Source organism: Balaenoptera borealis (genome assembly GCF_965194805.1).
Source record: "Balaenoptera borealis genome assembly, chromosome: 15".
Classification (NCBI taxonomy): Eukaryota; Metazoa; Chordata; class Mammalia; order Artiodactyla; family Balaenopteridae; genus Balaenoptera; species Balaenoptera borealis.
The window spans coordinates 51,909,924-51,923,417 of NC_138871.1; the positions used below are offsets into that span (position 1 = coordinate 51,909,924).

At 43.5% G+C, this 13,494-nt stretch overlaps 1 protein-coding gene across 2 annotated transcripts in view; it reads left to right on the forward strand.

Annotated features, from left to right (window-relative positions):
• LOC309612461 (uncharacterized protein) overlaps window positions 1–13,494 on the forward strand; it is a 305,855-nt gene that overhangs the window by 124,943 nt on the left and 167,418 nt on the right. For both annotated transcript variants that reach the window (XR_014235133.1, XR_014235134.1), the window contains one exon: window positions 5,930–6,048. The gene's annotated coding sequence lies outside the window, so the exon portion shown is untranslated. The remainder of the gene's footprint in view (window positions 1–5,929; window positions 6,049–13,494) is intronic.

Genomic DNA, 13,494 nt, shown 5'->3' on the forward strand with positions numbered 1-13,494 from the left:
CATCCATGTTGCTGCAAATGGCATTATTTCATTCTTTTTGATGGCTGAGTAATATTCCATTGTGTGTGTGTGTGTGTGTGTGTGTGTGTGTGTATGTATATATATATATATATATATATATATATATACACCATATCTTCTTTATCCATTCATCTGTTGATGGACACTTAGGTTGCTTCCATGTCTTGGCTATTGTAAATAGTGCTGCAGTGAACATTGAGGTGCATGTATCTTTTCAAATTAGAGTTTTATCTGTTCTGGATATATACCCAAGAGTGGCATTGTTGGATCATATGATAACTCTATTTTTAGTTTAGTTTAGTTTCTTTTTTTTTTTGCAGGGAGGGGAGGAGAAGGAAGGATTTATTATTACTTGCAGCAAGTAAGGAGAACACTAGGGATTTTCCCAAAGCAGTGTCTCCCTGAAAAGCAAAATTGGGGTTGTTTTAAGCTAACGGTGCATGCATATTCATGAGGGTGCTTGAGCAGAGGAGAATTCAGCATAGAATTGGGGCAAAGGTCGACAGAGTCCAAGCCTTAGTTGATTGAAGTCAGGAGGGTCAACATCATTGTTCCATCCTCCACCTGGGTGGGAGCCTTAGTTCTTGAAGGTTTATGGCCGACCTCACAGCATTTCGTCACACATGCAGGGTAAGGAGTCTATAGCTGAGTTCTGGAGGTCAGAGTCCAAAATGGGTCTCGCACAATGAAAGTCAAAGGCTTGTTCTTTTGGAGGTTCTAGGGGAGAGTCCATTTCAGAGCCTTTTCCAGCTTCTAGAGGTTTCCCACATTCCTTGGTTCCTGACCTTGCATCGCTCCAACCTCCACTTGCATCCTCACATCTTCTTCCTCTGTTTTTAGTTCTGTAAGAAACCTCCATACTATTCTCCATAGTGGTTGCACCAACTTACATTCCCACCAATGGTATAGGAGGGTTCCTTTTTCTCCACACCCTCTGCAGCATTTATTAATTGTAGACTTTTTGATGATGGCCATTCTGACAGGTGTGAGGTGATACCTCATCGTAGTTCTGAGCTGCATTTCTCTAATAATTAGCAATGTTGAGCATCTTTTCATGTGCTTGTTGGCCATCTGTGTGTCTTCTTTTAAATTTTAGCCTATTTGCATATTCCTGGTGACTAACTATATTAAGCACTTTTCAGGTGTTGGGCCTGGCACTTGGGGCATTATGAGATCTGTACCTGCCCAGAAAGTATCCCCATGCCTAAGGGACTGAAACATTAAACAACTAAAAAACACAATGACAGATGGAAAGAGAGACCACAGAAGCCAGAAAAAACACGTTTTCTGCTTTTTAAACAAAGGGGCCTGTATTTTTATTTTGCACTGGGTCTCACAAATTATGAGCCTGGACCCCACCCGCAGCCTGCTGAATCCACATCTTCAGGGTAGGGGCTGGAATCCTGTTTCCACTGCCTCTAGGTTAGTTGAGGTCATTCTCTCTCTGCATCTTGGTCATCTACTTCCAGCGTTGCCTTCAGTCTCCCCACCAACCCCAAACCACTCTCTGCTTTACAGCCAGAATGATCTCTCTAAAACAAAAATGGGATGCACTATTCCTTGCTTCCCATGTCCCCATTTTCCTGGGGTTAAATCCTAGACTCTTTAGCACCGTTTACAAGGCCCTGCGTGACTTGCCCCCTGCTTGCTCTGCAGCCTCAGCTCTCTCCATTCTCAGCCTCCAATCATAGGAAACTACTTTCAGTTCCTTCAAAGTACACACTCTCTCAGTCTTTGGTGCCTTTGCACGGGCTGCTCCCATTGTCCCATCATTCTTCTTCGTAAGGCCTCCCTACCCGCTTCTTAGTGTGGTTAACTCTAACTCATCATTCAGGTCTCAGGTTTAAAGTCTCTTCTGTGTAAGTCTTCCTAGACCCTCACCCCCTATTTGCTCCATAACGCTGTCATGCTGTGTTATAATTGCCTATTTACCTACTTACCTCTCCCATTAGATAATAAGCTTTATGAAGGCCTGTACCCTTACCTTCTAGCACAGTGCCTGGCACATAGTAGGGATTTTGTTGTTTGTTGAATGAACAAATGAATATTGGAGCACTTCAAGTTCCTTAATATAGAAGGCAAGTTAGGGATGGGGGAGGGGAAATGAGACTGAAGAATGAGCAGAGCCCAGATATGGAGGAGATCATATTTCAGGAAAAAGTTTGATTTTGGTTCTGTTAGTGAGAAGGAGACTGACAAATTTTACTCCCTGAATTCACATCCCTCAAGATGGCCTGTCACTCTATCTCCCTGCTCCACATCACCTCTGTACTTTGGCTTCTGCTGATCTCCTGTCTAAAAGTCCATTCCTTGTTTCAATCACACCTCACCTGCTCTCTGAAACTTTCGCTGCCTCTCCAGACTCTTCTTTTCTCCCTAAGATTGTACAATATTCCAAGCCAACACTACACAATCTGTTACTTGATTGCGTTCCGCCTGCCATCATTTACTGTGTGTCACATTGTCCTCTGAAAAACAGGATATAGGGGAGAGTGACTATAAGCAAATAAAAGAGGAGATTAAAATAAACATTGCAAAGTATGTCCAAATGAATATTATCCCTCCAAATAATCCTCATGTGAAATCATTTTGGCACTCATCTTTGGGAATGGGTGTCAAATCCCTTTTATGCACTGTAAAAGAAATAGAATTGTTCTTTATTGTGACCCTGAATTTTTGGCCCCAAATAATATTTACTTAGCTTGTTCATCTACCTTATTTTTCAGACTTGACTCCAAATGACTTTTATATGTAACGGTAAATGTTCAATCAGAAAAGCAGAGGCACTATGAGTGATACAGAACAAGGGATTTATTTTATGGATTAGACTTTACACAGTTGTGGGAGCTGGTGAAGATGCATGTTGACACTGCATCTGGAATGGGTCTGAGGTCTCTTTAGATCATCAGCTGGGAATAAAATATAATATGAAGAGTGGGAGAAGGAAGACAAACAGGACTCCACATGGGTCTCTCACTACCACCATCACTGATTATGAGCATGACCCACAGAAGAAGCTTTGCCCCAGAGCTGCACCTGTGTCTGGTATCTGACCCTGGAGTCAGAGAAGCTGGAGCAGGCAATGCAGTGGCAACTCCTCTGAGCCTTGCTGCAGCACCAGGCCCACAAGGGGAGGCGCCTGGATCAACAACAGTGTGTGCAAGCTGCAGTGACACCTTGTACCCTATACCAACCTGCAAATTCTCTCACAACCAACCCTAAGTCAGCTGTGTACCAGTTGTGGAAGGGTGTTCTGGGAAATGTAGTTCATCTGACTACGTTGCTGACGCACAATACCAGCACAGTTATAAAACTCAAGCTTGACCCCCCAAGGGATGGTTTGCCACCATTGAAAGCAGTCAAAAGCAAATGCCAGTATATGAGTTCCCCAAAGTGCTAGACACAAGGGCAGAATCTTTGGAATGAGTGGCAAATGCTTCCAAGAAGTTCAGATTGACTTCTTTAAAAAAAAGACAAATGTTCATTTGGGTGTGTAACATTTTAATGTCTTTATGGGGGTTGTGGGGGGAAGGGGGGGAAGACAAGTCATATTATTTTATAACCTCTCCTTCTATTTTCATCATTTCCCCCTCTGGTTCTCAAGTTTACAGATCTTTTTGTTTTTGCTGTTGTTGGTTATATTTTAGTTCAACTAAGTATTATGGCTGATTCATACGTTGTTCAAAAGTAATCCAAAGAATGAGTAAATCCTGGGAAAGTATCCCAGAGCTGGCTAATAACTTCTCCCTTCCCAAGGTGGGTGTTCTTGCTACTTTCTCTTATCATGATATACTCCCTAACTGTAGAGTTTTAGAGTCCATTTTTTCTCTGGAATTTTGGTCCTCTGGCCTTTCACCACTTCCATGACATCTATGCAAGTCCTTTCTTGTTATATGGCCCATATCAGCTTCTGGGTTTTAGCTCTTTCTAAAGGCTTTCTCCTTTAATGTTGACAATGTGATATGGATGATCTTATTCTTGTCACCCTAGGCAAATCCAGAAGCCAGCAAAAATGGCCTACGGGTATAAAAAACCTAAATAACAAATGGCGTGGTTAATAAATTACATTTCTGTCAGCCTGATCTTAGTTTCCTTTTTTATTTCTTAAACAAAGCCTAGAGGCTTATGATCCCTAGTGTATACACCGCCTTGACATTGCTTCTAAGTTTTAAAAACCGTGTTAAATACACAAACACAAAATTTACTATCCTAACTATTTTTTGGTGTACAGTTCAGTAGCGTTAAGTACATTTACAATGGTGTGCAATCAATATCGAGAACTCTTTTCATCTTGCAAAACTGAAACTCTGTACCCATTAAACAACTCATTTGCCCCTCTTTCTAGACTCTAGCAATGATCATTCTACTTTCTGTCTCTTTGAATTTGACAACTCTAAGTACCTCACGTAAGTGGAATCCTATAGTATTTGTCTTCCTGTGACTGATTTATTTCACTTAGTATAATGTCCTTAAAGTTTATGCATGTTGTAGCATGTGTTAGCATTTCCTTCCTTTTTAATAATAATACTGAATACTGAATAATATTCCATTGCATATATATACAACATTTTGTTTATCCATTCATCCATTAGTGGACAATTGAGTTGCTTCCACCTTTTTGCTATTGTGAATAATGCTGCTATGAACATGGGTGTACAAATATTTCTTTGAGACCTTGCTTTCAATTTTGGGGGGTATATACCTAGAAGTGTAACTGTTGGATCATATGGTAATTTTATTTTTAATTTCTTGAGGAACTTCCATACTGCTTTCCATAGCAGTTGCACTATTTGACATTCTCACCAACAGTGCACAAGGGTTCCAATTTCTTCACAACCTCACCAACACTTGTGATTTTCTGTGTTTTTTTTTGTTTTTTTTTTTTAATAGTAACCATCCTAATGGGTGTGAGGTGATATCTCATTACGGTTTTGATTTGCATTCCTTAATAATTAATGATGTCAAATATCTTTTCATGCTTGCTGTCCATTTGTATATCTTCCTTAGAGAAATGTCAATAGCTCAATTCTTTTTATCACTGGATAATATTCCATTGTATTGATGTACTACATACAGTTTATTTATCCATTCATATATTAAAGGACATCTTGGTTGCTTTCAAGTTTTGGCAATTATGAATAATGCCTCCATAACAATTGTGTGCAAGTTTTTGCATGGACATAAGTTTTCAACTCATTTTGGTAAATTTCAAGGAGCATGATTGCTGAATCATATGGTGAGAGGATGTTTAGTTTTACCCTGTCTTCCAAAGTGCCTGTACCATTTTGCATTCCTACCACCAATGAATGAGAGTTCTTGTGGCTCCACATTCTTGTCAGTGTTTGATGTCAAAGAATAGAAGAGGGAGTAGATAGTAGACAAGATTATACCCACCCCTCCCTCTGGAGCTCCCACTGCTGCACTGATATATGTGTTTCTATGTCTCTCTTGAGGCCAATGACTACTTATTCATCTTTGTACAGTAAGAAGTATAGGGTCTGGCAGAGAGTAGATGCTCACTATTTGTGGAATAAATAAGTAAAACAGTCACAAGTGATATTACCACTTTCTGGAGAAATCTCTGTGGCAGTGATTCTTAACCTTGTCTGCACATTGGAACCACTAGGGAAACTGCAGGAAAATGCAGAAGCCTAGGTCTCACTCTCAGAATTTCTAATTTGGATGTTCTTGGGTAAGGCCTGGACATGAGGATTTTTTAAATATTGCCAAGTGATGGTAATACAGGTATCCCCCAATTTTTGAAAGTTCCCTTTCCACCACATCACTTTTACAAAAGACTACGTTAGTACCTGTTTTTGCTAAAAACAACAACAAAAATCCAGGGAGGATTTTCGCTTTTACAGAAAATGGTGAAAAGCTAAAATAACGTTCAGCGTTTGTTTTGCAGGGAGCAGTTAAAGAGGCAGAGTTTCACCCCGAGCAGTGAGAGTGGCACCACCAAGCCTCCTCTCCAGAAACCGTACTCAGCATCTCAGCATCAAGCTGCCATAGCTCTGAACTGTGTCTGTGAGTACCTGTGCTTTATCTTGATTTATTTAGTGCATCCGCAAGCAAGATGCATCCTAAGGTAATTGCTTTTTTGATTTACACCATCTTGGCTTCAAAAGGTTTCATAGGAACGTTCTACTTCCCGAAAGCAGGGGAAACCTGCTTTCCAGTATACAGTCCAGACTAAGAACCACTCGAGGGAGCATCAGAATCACTTGGAGGGCTTGTTAAAACACAGATTGCTGGGCTTTACCCCCGGAGTGTCTGATTCAGTAGGTTTGGGGCCTAAGAATTTGCATTTTTAACCAGCTCCCAGGTGATGCTGCTGTTGCTGGCCCAGAATAGAAGAGAATAGAAAGAGAGATCTCATTCAGCTGTGAACAACCCACTCTTCCTTTCTCTTATTAACTTCATAATTGGCCCCAGGGATGGACTTATGAGTAGTGTACTCTTACTAGATATTTTAAATATTTTAATATATACCCTCATACTTCCCCCAAAAGAATTTGCAGTGGTAGTATGATTTGAAGAGAAATCGAAAAAGTTCTCTGGTAATTACTAATTCACGTTTTTGGCTATTAAAAGCTTATCAAGGCCTTTATCACAAGTATTACATATAATGCAGATTTCCTCCTTGGAGGAAATAGAACCCTGGGCTCAGCGGGGAGAAAGAAGATAGTGAAGGCAGACTAGGATGGGGACATGCAAAATTACTGACTTAATATCCACTGGGAACTGCCTGGGTTTTGACCCTCAGGGTTCTGATTCCTGACAGCCCAGGAATCCTGTCTTCAGTCACTGGCTGTTCTGTTCCTTATCTCCACTTGTCCGCACCCGAGCACGAATCACACCCTAACCTCCCAGACTGACTAAGTACTGCAACCTCTTTTGTTCTCCTGTTCAAGTTCCTCTTTGATCAACACTTTTTGCCTCTCTGGGTTTCAGCGGTGTCATCTGTCAAGTGGGGAAAGGAGGATGAGGGAACAACACAGAGGCCAACTTGGGTATTTGGTCACTGTGATTTCTACACTAATTCCCTAGCTTTGGGGCAGAGTAGCACAAAGGCTGGCAAACCTCAGCTTCGCTCTGGAACACCCAGCCTCGGAAAGGGACTGAAGGGAAGTGAGTTGGCTCTTCCTTATTTGCCTTATGGGGTCAACCTGGTGTAGAGAAAAGAGACCTGGACTGAGAATTAGGCGTCCTAGGTATCACCTGAAAACAAACCAACAAACAAAAAAACCGCACAACCTAAAAGTTGAGTGTTTTATTCTGGGACCTTACGGAGGACTATAGCCTGGGAGACAGCTTCTCAGATAGCTCTGAGGACTGTTCCAAAAAGGTAAGGAAGGAGCCAGCTTATGTAGGAGTTTTGCTGAAAACATGTAGTCAAATATCAAAAGATTGCTGCTAGTCACAAAAGAACAGACATCTCAAGTTAATGACTTCAGTACTTTTCTATGTATGGAAAGATGCAAGAGTCTGGGCTCATTGAAATTATTCCTTTGAAAGGCATCTTAACTATCTAGGGCTAGTATCCTGTTTTTCTCCATCCTGAATTCCCCTCAGGGTGCACCGTCAGGGGCGGCTACAGTGGCTGATGGCTTGATGGTGTGGTCCCAGTTCTACCTTCCACCTTCTATGAGATTTGGGGCAGTCATTTCACCTTTATGGGCCTTCTTGTTCCCTCATTTGTTGAATAGAGTTAGCTACGGCATGGGCGTGTTTGGAGGATCAAATGGGAGATTGGAAGTGAAAGCACATGGTGCTTATCAAAGTATATATTTTATATTGGGGCCCAGGGGCCCACTGTCCTTCCAGAATATTGTAACTGAGAAGGGGCACCACAGTACTTGTATCTTTACCCCATTCTATAAACATCATCAAACACGGTAGAACATACCCAAATAAACCAGAGTGCATTTGTGCTCATAAAGAAAGATATGGCAGAAGCTCAGTTGGAAATCCAATCCAGGTTGGTTCCAGAAACACACATTTTATGCCGAATTTTGCATCCATGATTCCCCTACTCCTCATACACATCCCACTTTTCAGCTCAGTCCCTGGGCCATATTCTTTTTCTCTAGCTCATAATCCCCAAACTCAAGGGAAGATATCCTTGCTGGGCTCTGACTCTCAAAAGGAAGAGAGAAGATTGCCAGTGGCTTAGAAAGGACAATGCTGCTAGCCCCTGAACAGACCCCGGCACCTTCTAAAGGAGAAATCTCTTGTAAGCTGTGCTGTTCCATGAGCAGTGGGCCTTGGCCAAACCAGAACTGAGGAATTCTCCTCCCTTCATTGAACATTTAGAACTGTATTTTAGGTTGTTTTGTTGGTTTTATAATAAGTATGCATGACTTTAGTAAGCAGAGGAACCAAGGATTTTTATTTTAACTATAAAAATACTTTATTATTGGTAGAACATTGGTCAGAATTGTTACTGTATTCTGGTTTTGTTGATTGTTGTTTTGAAGTATACATATATAATAGGGACAATATTTTGAGAGTACTAAACCAATGTATTTTCATCCTCTGTAACTCATAGTTCCTAGAGTTACTGAGGCTCCCATATCAACCCAGACCAGAATAGAGAAGATACTCCTTTAGCTGTTATCCATGAGACCTGGTGTCCCACAGGATAGGAGGCTATGGTGAGGATTGTTCATTCTGAAGATGGAGATGTGTGGGAAAGGAGAGACAGTAGATCCAGAGGGAGATAGAGATGGTCAAATGCCAATGCCGGGGTTCTAGGCCCGCCTTCCTGGCTGAACCTCAAGGTGAGGAGACTGTAGAGACATCTGGCTGGCATCGGGGAGCCCAAGTTAATTGGATTTGGTGACTCCATTCCCAGGGCATGATCTGGAGAGGCTGCAGGACTCTAGGAGCCCAGACTTTAGCTTCTCTATATCCAACCTGGGAAGAATGATGGTGTGGTCTCAGAGAAGGCAGGAGAGCAGAGGCAGTTCTCTATAGCCTGTGTGTGGCATACAGAGTATCTAGGAACTCCCAACTGCAAAGGGGCTTAGGCCTGATGGAATAGCCAATCTGGAGTCAGGATGAAAAAAACGCCAGTATGTAGATGCTTTTTTAAATCAGAAGGAATGTGTCTGAGAACTCAGGCTCCAGGTATGTGTGCCAGTGAGAAACAAAAGATTGGATGAGGCCAGTCCAGAGGCCAGGCTAGGAAGCAGGAAATATGTGGATCTGAGTCCTCCTCTTTCCTGGTGCTGTGAGGTCATATAAGCTCCCACTTACCCCAAATGTCTTTTAAAAACAAGTGGGAGAGGAAATGGAGAGAACTGAGCATTTTTGCAAACTCTGGATCATTCAAAAGAGATTATTTAAATGGAACAAATGGAGATACGGATGATTTGAAACTTTTCCGTCTCTCACTACTCATGGGTTGGGAATTTGAGGGGGAAATTAGATCAGTTATGGAAAGATAAAGAAGTTTTATTTCCTTTGTACAACTGAGTAGTGCAATGTGTAAAAGTCCAACGCTGCTCCACATATGTGCTGTTAGTTGGATGATATCAATTGTTTACCCCTTGGTTTTGCGTGCTTTCTTGATTTGCGCAATATTTAGTCCTAGAATCCTTGAAAAACAATCTACACACACGTAGTAACATCATAGCCCAGTTACTGCCATGACCACAGCCCTGATTCTGAGTCACCAGACTCCACACCTGGTCTGAGGTCACCCTGGGTTCTAAAGGCACCTGGAACACCTCTGTGAGCTGTCATTAAAATATTTTGCCTACTTTCATCATCCCAGCTTTATATCCTTCTAGAAGAAATGCCCAAGAATTGTGTTATAGTCCCCAATTTTAAAAAGTAGTTTTCGGAGTGTTTTATTTGTGTTATGTCATATTGTCCCAACAACTCTGTGAGTTAGATGGAAGAAATGGTAGTAGTTCCATTTTACAGTAAAAAAATCAATTCCCAGAAGCTTAAGTGTTATCAGTCAGGGCCCAGTCATGAAAACAGAAAGCATATTAGGTCCTTCAAGAGAGAGAATTCATTACAGGGGATTGGTTGCAGGCATTTGTGTACTCAAACTGCTCACACCAGCTTGTGAAATTCAGCGATGCCATCTTGGTAGTTGAAAATTATACATGGTGAATGATCTATATTACAAAAATCGGTATATATTACAAATCAGGTTTCTTTTTGTTTTTGTTTTCCTGGAGAGCTGGTTATTAAATATTTACCAGCACATCACTGGTTATAGGTATTGGAGGACTGGGAAAAAAGAGAACATTGACGTAACAGAGATAGTAACTGGAGAAAGCAGTTACCATCCCAGGACCAGGAAACGAAGGAAAGAGGTTGGGTTACGAAAACCTAGGAGGTCAGAGGAGGCCCCCCCCAAAGCCTGGGCTCAGACTGCAGAGGGGTGGCTGCCCCCCTGGTGCTGATACAGCTGAGGGGCACAATGATACTGCATAGGGGTGCTGAAGGAACATGGAGGCCACAACCTACCACTGATGCTGGGGTGAGTCTGATAGGGATAGCAAGCCAGCAGAAAGGAGTGTGTCCTTCCTCCTCCTCCTGCCTTGAGTCTCCCTCAAGTGCCCCTATTGGCAGAGCTTAACAGGGAGCAGCGGCAAAGGAGAAATGTGGTTTGCAGAGTCTCCAGCCGCAGCGTTCAAAGCCACATACAGAAGATGGGTGGGGGTGAGACACAACAGCTTAAAAACTAGCACATTAAGGGACTTGCCAAAGGTCACATAGTAAGTGTCATCTGCCTTGTTCCCTTGATATTTCAGGGCCTAGGCAAGTCCCTGGTATATAATATGCACTCAGTAAACAACTGTGGAAGGAAGGAAAGAAGGCAGGCCAGAATGGCCCAGCACACATTCAAAGGCAAGAAGAGTCCAAAATATCCTTGGTCTCCACTCCCCCACCCCCAGTGTAAGCACAATCACAGCATGGAGTATGTCTTTATACTTGACTCGGTTGTCTCCCAGTGCTGCTGTGGGAGCTGCTTAAGGAGGTACTAAAGCCTGGTGCTTTGGAGAAATGATCTGGATTCAAATCCCAGACCAACTATTTAAGAGTTGTGTGGCTTTGGGCAAATTACAACATCTCTAAGCCTTGGTTTCCTCCTCTGTGAAATGGAGAGAATAATAGTGTGTAAGGCTTAAACAAGGTAACAATTGTTTGTGGCACACGTTCAGTCAGCGCTCACTGTTACTCCCACCCCACACCCCAGAAGGGTGGTCAGATAAATGGCCAACTGAGGCCAGGCTGGGGCCAGTGATCCCGTCGTTGTTCTGGGCTTCCCCTCCCTGCTCCCCAGTGCTGGCCAAGACCCGGGCTGGAGGAGCAGGGACCTGCCCAGGGCTGCTACAGTCAGGCCAAGGGTTGCAAGATGGAGGCCAGGCTGGCCAGGCCCACGCTCGGCAGCCCCAGAGGCTCCCATACACGGCACTGGGAACCTCACTGCAACTTGGAGATGGGAATCTGTGTGTTTCCTAACAGCTCTATGTTTCAAAGCAAGTTTACTCCCGACACAGACAAACGCGGGTGTGGCGGTTCCTTGCATTCAAAACGAAACAGAAGAAAAGAAAACAAAGAGAACCCCCGCCCCCAAGCCCCGGAAGGCCTGCAGACTTTTTCCCAGGCAAAATGTTCAGCGAAAGAGGAGGGAGCGCCTTTGTGGCTGCTGCCCGGATTTAGAGCCTAGGAGCGCAGCCCTCTCGGGGGCTCAACTCCGGGGTCCCGCGCCTCAAAGGCACCGCGGCCCCAGAGGCGGGGCGAGTGAGGCTCGTCCCGCCCAACGCCGGTCCGAGCCGCTCTCCCAGCCGGGTCCCGGGCCGCGGGGGGCGGGAGCACCGCCGGGCTGAACGCGCCCTGCCCCGGGAAGCACCCGCTCCCCCTGCCGGAATCCCGGGAATGTCGCCGGTACGGGAAGCATCTGGACGGCCTCTAGGCAGAAGGAGGGGTCAAACCTGGAATTTCTCGGGTGCTTTTGCACAAATTCCCCTCAGGCTTTTCAGCCCCGTGAAGTTGAAGCCCACGAGTGTGAGAAGGAAGTCGCCTGCTTCTTCTCGGGGCCGATTTTGTCGCGGCAAAGGCTCCCAATCCCCGCTCTACGAGCACCCAAACGCTCGGACACCCTTCCCGGCTCGAAAGATCCCTTTGTGTCTGAGAGAGGAAAGCCTTCCCCGCCTGGAAACCCACAGGGCCAGCCCGAGCAGGTGTTTCCAGCTGGATTGTCGCCATCTTGTGGCAGGATTGGGTGGCCACACTGGCGCATCGGCCAGACCATCCTGTCTACGACTTTTTTAGGTCCCAGAAGTACCTTTCCTTCTTTCCCCCAACCAGCTAGGAATAGAAGAATTTAAATCATGTTCCCTGGGCACAGGAGTTGAACTATGAGGCGTCTGTCCCCTCCTCGCTCAACTGCATGAACGGTGTCTTCCTAAAGGCAGCCAAGTGTTAGCTGGAGAGACCAGCCTTACTGAGGGGCTCTGCCTCCTCAGGCACAAGAACCCACCTGAACGAGGTGCCCATCCCCCGCCAATTTCCCACGATACAAACTAATGATTAAGAAGGCAGAGTCCTGTTCCTACTGCTTAGTAATGTTATTCTGCTTGATGAGTATTATTAAAGGACCCCTGTTATTAAAGACTCCCTGTTATTATTGTTATTATTATTATTTAGCACGTATAATGTATTCTGTAGTTTCAAAACACTCCGGCTGTTATCTCCTTGGGCTTTCCAAACACTTCAGAGAGGCAGGCAGGTGACAACTTCATTTTATATAATAGGGAAACTGAGACACTGTAATTAGTGCCAAGTTCATGGATTGATGAGTCAACAGTAGTCGTTTCTTCTTGGATGATTACTGTCTTACTCTGAAGTGTCATAGATGCCAGTAGATGGTAAATAGACACCCCAACTTGGGAAACTAGTTTCTCTCACCCACTTTTATGACCCATTGTAAATACATTAGAAACCCAGTCCCAGAAGTTTTAAAACTTACGAGTCATGTGTTCATTGCATTGAACATATGGGTGATGTTAATTGCATTTTATTTTATTTTTACAAGTCAAACACAACCCATTAAAGTAAAAAAGCAAGGATGTTACAATCAGTAGACCAGATGTACCTTGATTTGGAGGATAAATTGGTTTTCAAGCCATTCATTCATTATGAAAATACCCCATTCATTAGACATAACAAGCATAAAAAAGACCAATAAAAAACTGACCATCTTATTTTAAAGTCTATTATCTTCTTAGAGACAAGAAAAACTATTTTCTGCTTTCAGACTTTCCTCTTTTCAAAAAAGTTTTCAGTCTTATGAGTAGGTGCACTCATATTACCAGAGGGCCTTGAGTTTCTTCAATAACTTTTTTCTTTTCCAAAGCAACAACAAAATTAATTGCTTTGCTCTGCTCATAGAAAGCGGTCATATAATGCACTCCCCTTCTCCCTCTTCATCCCCCCTCCCCCCCA